The sequence below is a fragment of the Empidonax traillii genome, unplaced genomic scaffold, assembly GCF_003031625.1.
Source record: "Empidonax traillii isolate 1590-97213 ecotype Southwest subspecies unplaced genomic scaffold, ASM303162v1 scaffold453:size478658, whole genome shotgun sequence".
In the NCBI taxonomy this organism is placed as follows: Eukaryota; Metazoa; Chordata; class Aves; order Passeriformes; family Tyrannidae; genus Empidonax; species Empidonax traillii.
This window is the reverse complement of record NW_020955646.1, coordinates 73,074-83,375: the sequence shown is the minus strand read 5'-3', so window position 1 is coordinate 83,375 and position 10,302 is coordinate 73,074. Positions and strand designations below refer to the sequence as shown.

At 35.6% G+C, this 10,302-nt stretch overlaps 1 long non-coding RNA gene across 1 annotated transcript in view; it reads left to right on the top strand.

The window, feature by feature from the left end:
• Positions 1-247: 247 nt before the first annotated feature.
• The window catches only part of LOC114063155, a 29,071-nt gene continuing 19,016 nt past the window's right edge, over positions 248-10,302 (top strand). Inside the window, exons 1-2 of the long non-coding RNA XR_003572515.1 lie at positions 248-341; positions 9,427-9,467. This is a non-coding gene — a long non-coding RNA (uncharacterized LOC114063155). The remainder of the gene's footprint in view (positions 342-9,426; positions 9,468-10,302) is intronic.

Sequence of the window (10,302 nt, the reverse complement as noted above, 5' to 3'; positions counted from 1 at the left end):
CTTTCAAGTTTGTTTTCTGTATTGTTAAAAATTCTGAATTAGATCCTGCATTAAATGGGGTAATAAATTAACAAATTTCTCCAGTTTAGAGAAATGGTTAATAATTATAAATCTATGAGATTCTAAAATAAAATGTTACCACTATACTGTCTGTTTCTTGAACAGATTTGTTAAGAACTTTTGATTTCATCCTCTTTCGTAGGTCAAAACAACTTGTTGCTGGAAATTAAGTATGTGTTTACTTTTATGCAAATACTGTTTTGATTAAGTATGCTTCATGAGGCAGCACGTTCCAGCAATTGAGTTTACCCCTACGCTCATCTTTTGGTCATTAACACAGGGTAAGAATCAGCTCATATTACTCGTATATGTCTTTTTTGGTTTGCAACCATTATACTTGTGCAAAAGACTAAAGCACATCTTAAACCCAAATCAAACAGTGGTTTGCACCTTTTCTCTGCCGCTTTATGCATTTTATCATTTAAAAAAAAAAGGAAAGTTTTACAAATTTGATGTTTTCCTCCTTTTACATTAAGGTTATAGTTACTAAGAGATAATCTATTTAAGCTGAGAACTCCCAGTAACATAGACCTTTAATGTAAAGCTTGTAAACTGTATAATAGTGGTAATAAGTGATTATTATAAGACACTGCAAAATGTAATCAATGTCAATTGCAAATACTTTTCCTTGGTCATATACATCCAAAGTACTAAATTGTTAAGTTACTAGTCATTAAGCTCAATTTCATTCCTGTTTCTTTGCACAGGGATAAAGATGGAGCATCTTGATGAAAAAGTCAATGTCAGAAACACCATCAAAGTTCATCTGCACCAGTGATATGCTTTTTCAGGGGCACCTTTTGGTTCTAAGCAGCAGTTATGATTCCAGTGCATCTCTGATTAGAAGATTACAAAAAGACTTGTGTTACATGTAATAAACCTGTACTTACTATTTGTTCCATGCTCCCTATTAAATATTATGAGTACATATATTCCGTCAGAAGCACAGCAAGAGAAAAATATATTATGTCAGTCCTTGCAGTAGGGACCAGACTGGGGTAAGCATGCCTTAACAATTCTGGATACTGTCTTTTCTAAGCAGCTGGATTCTTGGCAGCTCCTTAAGTCAGAAGGCCAGGAACAATTGGAGGAAGAAAAGGAAAGTTCTGCACTTAAAGTTAGTATTCCTAGGGCTGGAATAACCTTGAAAGGCGAATGGGTAGGATCCAGTGTGCACACAGATTGCTGAAGATCTCACTTTGGCATTTGGGATCTACAAATAGGAGCTGTCTGTGCCCAAAACTTATTGCTTGTAAAGGAGAAAATGTGATTTTTGGAAGAAAATTTGAGAGGTCTGGTCTAGTGCAGATTTAGCACCTGCTCTGAAAAGAATTAAATTTTTGGTCACAGAAATAGATGCTTAAAAATCTACCTATGTTCACAGTTTAGTTAGTGTCAGTGCAGGAAATGAGGATAATACACTGGCACTTGATTCTGTGTGAAAGGCAAACATCGTCTAAACTTTCACTAAAGGAACAGAGTTTCCTCTACCTGTTCCATGGAGCGGTTTTGGGTGGAGCCACTCCACTTACTGGCTTGAATGTTGGGTTGTTACTGTTGGGTTCCAGCCAGCAGAGGATCGTTAACATGTCCAATGGAGCATCGCAGTGCCAGTCTGGGAACTCCATAAATTGGTGTCACATCAGAGAATATAGGACCGAAGGGAACACAAAATTTGTGCTCCTTGTGAGGTTTTAGGCTGCACTGCATAAATATAACTTGAGTTGAATATGAGTCCTTATGAAAATGGAGATCTAAAACCACAGTATGGAAATGCAAGGGCCTTAGTATGAGACTACAGATTTCTTAGGACCAGTACACATGTAGATATATCTTATCTACACCATACAGAGTTTTTATATATATGATATATATATGCATACATTGATACCTGTATAAGTATACATCAATGTGAACAAACAAATGTGATAATGATATGCATATTATGTAAATATTTACACATATACATTTTATGCTGTGAGAAATGGCTATGCTGGCTAAAATGCCTCTTTGGAGATATGGTTTACGGAATGGGTATGTTGCCACATAAAACTTGGACTAGGATAATTATAATGCATTTCAATATCAAGGCAAGGCATAAACATACTTTACAGTTTCGCTTTTAAAAAATCTTCTGAAAACTCTCATATGTTCAGTTGGCTTTTAAGATATATGAATGTGTTTAAAAAGCTGTGTTTCATTATTGAAAATGTTGGTAATTCATGGCCTTTAGCATTGCACACATATTCATCCTGGCAAGCCTAAGTGTTCTCAATATTGTTCATCACCTAAGAAAGAATATAAATTAAACAAAATGTACAGGTGACAAAACATGAGCATGAGGGACTGTGGAGATCTTTTTTACGTTTCATGAATGTTTCAGTGTTTCCTCAACCTCCAGATAAGTTAAGTGTCAAAATTAAATTACCCCACTGAATTATACTGTGAAAAAAAAAGTTGAGAAAAAATGTGTGTGTTACATTTTATCTTATCTTATTTATATGGGGAATACCCACATTCTCCTTTTAGAACCTCCAAGGGGGACTTGTGAGAGTCCTTCCATTGTAAGTGGAGGGCAGATTCAGGACTCCTTGATGAAATTGAATTGCCCAATTCTATGGAGCATGATGACATGCATCCCATGGTGCTGAGGGTGCTGGCTGATGCTATTACCCAGATACTCTCTATTATATTTGAAAAGTCATGTTAGTCAGGGGAAGTCCCTGTTGACTTGAAAAAAGGAAACATCACTCTGATTTTTAAAAAGGAAAGAGAGGAAGCCCCAGCAAACAAGAAACCAGTCAACCTCACCACTGCACCTGGGAAAATCATGGAGTAGGCCATCATAGAAACAACATTAAGGCACATGCAAGGCAAGGAGGTGGTCCATGACAGCCATCATGGCTTCACTAAGGGCAAATCATGCCTGAACAGTCTGGTACCCTTCTATGATTGCAATGATCAACAAGAGAAGATCGACTGACGTCATCTATCTAGATTTCTGTAAGGCCCTTAATACAATCCCCAAAATCATCCTTATCTCCAGATTGGAAAGACATGGATCTGAAGGATGGACTATTCAGTAGATAAGGAATTAGTTGAACACAGCCAGAGAGCTGTGGCAAATGCCTCTATGTCCAGGTGGAGGCTGGTGACAAGTTGTATCCCTCAGGGCCCTATATTGGGTTCCATGCTCTTCAATATCTTCATCAATGCCATGGACAGTGAGAGCAAGTACATCCTCAGCAAGTTTGTAGATGGCACCAAGCTGAGCTTTGCAGCTGACCCAACAGGATGGAATGCTGTTCAGGCTTGTACAGAATATGTACATGCTTGAAAAGTGGGCCCATGAGAATCCAATGAGGTTCAACACGTCCAAGTGCAAGTGCACCTGGATGGGACAATCGCAGACATGAGTAGAGAATAGGAGAGGAACTTATTGAGAGGAATTCTGCAGAGAAAGAGTTGAGGGTTTCGTGGATGAAAAAGCCAGACATGAGCCAAGAGTGTGGCTTAGAGCCCAGAAAGCCAACCATATGCTGGACTGCATCAAAAGAGGAGTGGCCAGCAGGCCGACGGATATGATTCTTCCTGTCTACTCTGCCCACATAAGACCCCCACCTGGAGTGCTACATCCAGGTCTGGGGTCCTCAGAACAAGACAGACATGGACCTGTAAGAGAGTGTCCAGAGGAAGGCCATGAAGATGATCAGAGGGCTGGAACATCTCTCCTGTGAAAACCAACTGAGGCAGCTGGATTTCAGCCTGCAGAAGAGAAGGCTTTGGGAACAATTTATAGCAGACTTCTAGTACTTAAAGAGGGCTTATGAAAAAGAAAGACAGAGACTTTTTACATGGGCAGATGTAAAAAGTCTCTGTAAAAAGATGAGAGGGAATGGTTTTAAACTGAAAGAGGGAGATTTAGATTAGATATTAGGAAGACATTATTTACTGTGAGGGTAGTGAGGCATAGGAACAGGCTGCCCAGTGAAGTTATTAATGCCCCATCTCTGGAAGTGTTCAAGACCAGGTTAAATAGGGCCTGAAAAAACCTGATCTGGTGGATGACATCCCTGCCCATGGTGGGAATTTGGATCTAAATGATCTTTAAGGTCCCTTCCAACTCAAACTGTTCTGTGATTCTATGATTAATGATCCATTAGGTCCAAGGTCAAATCTTCAGGTAGTATAAAATATAAGTTTTATTGAAAGAAAACCTTGTCTCCATATTTTTTTTTCTTTAACATGAATGTTTTGTTAATTATGACCAGCTCTATAACTTTGATTATAGGAAAATGTATACACTTATATTGGTTAGTAAGATTTAGCTATGTCTCACAAATGTTTCTGGAAACATTGAATTATTATTGAGAATTAAGTTTTCAGAAAAAAATCTGTCTGACTTGTCAAAGAAAACCTTTTATTTTTCTTTAAATCTAGGCTTTTAATTCCCCAAATATTATCTAAGATGGTGTTGACAAAACATCTTTTTTAATCTCTTGAATAATTTGTCTAGCATCAAACCAAAATAGACACATCGGATTTCAGACAATCAAAAAATCACAGACTGGTTGAGATCAGAAGATCCTCTTATATATAATAATCTAAATTTACTCATTTTTAAAATATAAAATTAGCTGGATATGGAGAACTGCTTCTGTCACACTGTACCCTTTATTTTTCTTACATAACTTAGCTTTTTGGAAAGTATTGAGCCTAATCTAGGAGACCAGATGTGGGTGAACTGGTAACTGCATGTAGGATCCATATTTAGAGCAGTCAGAAGAAATCAAGAGCTTGATTTGATCCATGTTGTACAAGGACTGGGACAAAGCCTGCCTTACAGAGTTGCAATCTAAATAAAAATGACAGACAGCAAGTAGCAAGGACATAATAAGCATCCAAGTGCCTTGGTGTCAGGGTCAGAATTGCAGTTCAAAGTCCAATCCAGTTATCTATTTTTGTTCATAGCCATTTTCCAAGTAGGATGTACAGATAAATAATTTATGCTTTATTTTTTCCTACTACTCATGGATCTACCTTTGATTAAACACAAAGCTGTTTTCATGTTATTATATTTTTTGTTGCTGTTATTTAATCTTGTGAACAGGGTTATCTATTTGTCTGTAACATGCAATTTAATATCATATGGTATTTACAATCAGAGCTGATTGAACAGATTGCACTTAAAATTTGATGAAGATGGTAGCATGATTTAAATTTCATCTCAGACCTACTTATTGCTTTAACCTGCAGAATATTTGAAAGAGGATTAAGATAATAGAAATAATTTTGATATGAGTTTGATTATTCTTTACAATCTGTAGAAATAACCTGTTTAAAGCAAAACAAGAACAGAATCCTCACAAAATCTTACATAACTGGAGATCCCATATCACTTTAATGAATGACTTACAGTAACATTTTACAGAATATTCAAAATAAATCAGGTAAATACAAAAAAACCTCTAACCTTAACTGAATTTTTTTTCTCTTCACCTCATTGAGTTTTCTTACAAACAGGTTCTTCCAAGGTAACTGTTTCAGGACAATGACAAGCATTCCTATAAAACTTCTAAAATTTCTTCAATTATTATGATTTATAGTACATTTTAATGCAAAGTAAAACTCCCTCTACTTTTTATAAACTTGGTTTATAATTGTGATCATTTTTGTTGCATGAAGCAGTGACGGAGGTCATCTCCATGTACTGGTATCATCCTTCAGCCTAGAGTAACTGTAAAGAATTGTGTGGGAAGAAAACAGCAAAACTGAATCTTTTCTTCCACTAAACTGATGATTATGATTTAGACAAACTTTTTATATAAAATTATGCTAGTCAGTACACTAAATAACTTAAAGAATTAAAGTAATTTTGAAGATAATTGACAGGAGCATTTTGCTTTTCTTTAAGAGCAATTTTAATTTTCAGGGAAAGTAAATTTTTTGAGTTACAGATATCATATGTAACTGATTTGTGACTGACAAAACTGCAATGAGCAGTTTAGAGAAGAATGTTATTTTACTGTTAATAGGAAGGTTTAAAAAAATTAAGTCACATGCAAGCATAAACTATCTGGCACTATCCCCACTCAATAGGAACATCCTGTGAAGGTAGAGCATGAATATAAACACTTATACAGTCCATGACAGGAGCATAAAAAATCCTGGATGTGATAATTTCTCAATCTACTTCTTGCTGTTCCCTAAAGCTATTTCTCCTAAGAAGAAGTAAACTTTGTAAAGCAAGTTTCCTGATATATTTTCTTACGGCTTTTAAAACCTACGATCCCAATTTCGAGATATTTGGTGCATCTTTCTGTGCTATATTTTATTTTGATTTTGAAAAATCAAAGAATATGTTATAGGAAAGAAAAAGAATCTGACAATCAGAAATGCATGACATTTTAGCATTTCACCTGTTATCTCACTGTCTTAGTAAATGATCTTCACCTACTTTGAGAAGCCCTAGAAGCATCAAGAGAAAACAAATCTGAACAGTCTTGTTCAATCAAGGCTATCTAGGAAAAGTTCTCAATATTAAACACATATATTGAAGACATTAAGGTTTCTCAATTCAAAATTTAAGAAGATAGTAAAATACTTATTAGTTTTTATTGGAATTTGTAGGCTATAAGAAACAATATCAGAGAAATTTATATGGTTTTGTTTTTATCAAACTAATGAGCTGAAGCTTTACACCTCCAGATATACTCTTCGAGGGTGAGAAAAATATTATGATGTCAATGCTGGTGATAGTCAACGTTAGTTTTAGTAGTTTGGAGATATATGACCTGAGAAAAATATGTCTGTCTGGCTTCAATACAATTTTTGCAGTCTCATTACAATAATCATTGGTAAATTAATAGCGACAGGTGTTGGTAGTTCCTGGGAAAAGTTGGGATGTACACAGTTCATTATACAGCAATAAGATGGCCTTGCTCTTAATCTTCTTGCCCTTTATTATAGAACCACAAGAAAAATTTTCTTACATTCTTTAATAAAGTTATGATTTTGAAATCGTCCTGATGAAAGAATATTTTAACACTAACTGTTTTTTGAGACAGAACACTGAAATAATACTGAAGTCTCACGATCTGTGTTAAGAAGGCAATTTTTACAGCATCACTAACACCAAAAGGAATTAAAGACTTGTTGATGGAGTTCTATTTTTAATAGAAATAATAAAACTCACAAAACACAACAAATAAAAAAAATAACAGGGAAAAAACTCAACACCCCCCCTCCCCCCACATACAGGTTCTGTAATGCGATTCTTTGATTTCTAATTTGAAAGAAAATTTTCAAATGTTTTTCACTTACATTTATATTTCTGGATTTCATTTTTCATGCAGTTTGAAAAATGAAATTTGAAAATACTATTACCAACTGAATGTAGCCTAAATATAGGGGATAAAGAATAACTGACAATGTTTAAACAGATACACTCCTTTCCTCTGGAGGAATCTGCTGCTGCTGTGAATACTGATACATCTTTTGACACTGAGAGTGATGAGTTAGGTGTAATTTCAGATCAAGACAGCAGACTACAAGGTCAAAAGCTATCCACTTGAGATAAATCTAATGCCACCATATAGAAGTTAAGAACATTGATTTAGAAATTCAGTAACATAATAAGCAGAATATTATTGCTCTACCATTTGTGTGCTCATTTTCTTTTTAAATTTACATCTGAGAGAGGTTATAGTTATGATTTAACTTGGGACAAAAGGTAACAGAATAGAATAGAAAAGCCAAGCTGTAGATCTTCTAATGCTTTTGGATCCTAATCAATTCAAATGAGACTTTCTAAGTAAACACACGTGGTAAAAGCAAATTTTTCATGAAGTGCCCCTAGTGGACCTGAACACAGTCCCAGCCTCAGCCATAGGGAACAAACTAATTTGCTGTCAGACAGTACATCTCTTCTTGGAGAAAGAAAGGTTTGGTAACTCATTCTGAGGGCAGGAAAAAAAAAACCACAGAAGAATATTCTGAGCAACTCCATAGAAATGATCAATCCTTCTCCCATTCTGTGAAAGTTACCCAGTAATTACCAGCTTATGGTGTATCTACTCCTGCTGGATTCGAAATTCTATTACCTTCGTCAACATTTTTTGAAAGAAAAAGGCAAACAAGTGATTTTTAAAACATATATATAAAATTATTAGATTCTAAAATGTCTGTTAGGGCACAATGTCTGCTATAATTTTCTTTCTAAAAATATAAATATCAGATCCTCACAGTTCTCTTTGTAACCAAGGGGCTCAGATGAATTGTGCTACCCATTAAGGAGAAATCTTCTCTGTCTATACATCAATAAGTGTAGACAGAGAAGAAACCATAAGACCAAAAATTTGTAACAGCAACTATGCTACTAATCTAGAATTTGTCACTGAGATGGTGAAATTCAGTTCCCAAGTAAAAAAAAAGGTACTTTTTTCTGTACAAGTAAATCTCAAAAAGCAGACCAGAAAATTCACAAACAGGTCATAAAACCATAACACATAATAACTGCATGTCAGTGCATTGTTACATTCAATAACACCAAAAGAATTGCTGGCAAAATCTGCACAAGAGCTGCAGTAATACCAACACGTGGCCAGAAAGAGAGGGAAAGAAAATACAACACTCATATTTCACTCATAGGGTCCCAACATTCACATTCTGAAGCCAGAATCACCAGTAATGAACCACACTGGTGTGTCACTCACCATCTACATCATATTCAGTGCTGACAGCGACTGAGGGTGATTGAAATATGTTTAAAATATATGTCCTTAAGTTAATGTAAAACCACAAGCAAAGGATATAACAAAGCTTTTATGGTTTAAAATATGTGAAAATCCATGTTTAGAGCAGTCTTACAGAACAGGCAACATAAAATATTTTTATTAAAGATTATCTTGTCAATATAAAAGTAAAAGTTAAATTAATACAATGTTGAACTAGTTAAGATTAACACAGTGTTTAATTACTGGAATCGACCAAGTCTGACAGCAGATGCTTCTAGATGCTGAGGGCAGAGATTTGGTTTCAAACTGGAGATGGATGAAGGAGGAACAGTTTCTGTAACTATGGAAATTCAAAATGGCCACTGAGACCAGCATGCTATTAATAGCTCAGATCTAGAATCATTGGCTTGTTTGCTGAGTCTGCCAGTCAGGGTGCTAACTGACATCAACCACAGATTTAAATGCAAATTTCTTCTCATTCTTATTAAGTTTTCTGATCCTTGTTGATTGTATTCCCCTTACTACTCATATCTGCATTAAGAAACATCAAGGTTTAAGGCTTTAGGTCTTTGATCTGTTTGCATTTACTGCTGTTTGTAGCTGCCCTAATAATTTCTTTGCTCTTCTGTAGCCTCCAGTGGAGACAATGCAGTAGAGTTTGCCTTGGGCCAGGTAGAGTAATTTTCGTTTTTGTCTTAAAATGCAAGCAAGCTTGCCATGTGGTTTCTGAAGGCAACGAGAGTTACAACCAAGAGACTGAAAAAAAAATGTTGGCATTGGCTAGGGAAACCAGAATGGAACTCAGGAGTACTGTCCTTTTCGTTGGATTGCTACATTTCTATATGTGGTTTGGCATTAAACAATACCATAACAGAGGCTTTACATGTTTCTTAGTAAGCAGAAGATTATTAGCCTCTTTCACGACCACGAGTGTCAGGGTATTCTGGAGTATCAGAGGACAGTCAGGAGTGTTTCACCTCCCATCCATGGACCAACCAAAAGCCAAAACCAGACTACGTTGCTTGTGGTAATGCTGGTACAGTCAAAATTAACTATCTACAGCAAACTAAAAATCAGTAACAGATACAGAAATTTATGTGTTATGGGTATGATGTTGTTCGTAATTCCCAGTAGTAACCTTAGACCTCTAACTCACATTAGAATATCAGCTTGCTAATTTTTACTGATTCTTCCATGACAAGTTTCCTCTGCTCCTCAAAAATCTGTGAACTATGCTCAATAGTACCATCTGATGGTGAAAGCAGATCATAGATTTACCAAGCAAATAAATGCTAATAGCTAAAATAATTCAGTACCTTGAAAATGTGTTACAATCTTTTATGGTTTTTAGCTTTTGTTTTCTGTGATATTCTACCTACTTCTGCAGCTGGTGTAAACAGAACTCATTTATGATTGAATCTCAACTTAGTACATAGAAAAGTAGATCCTTGATCCATCTAGTACTCCTGATCAGCCTTAGCAAACCTTTTAATTTCTCAGGTTAAAT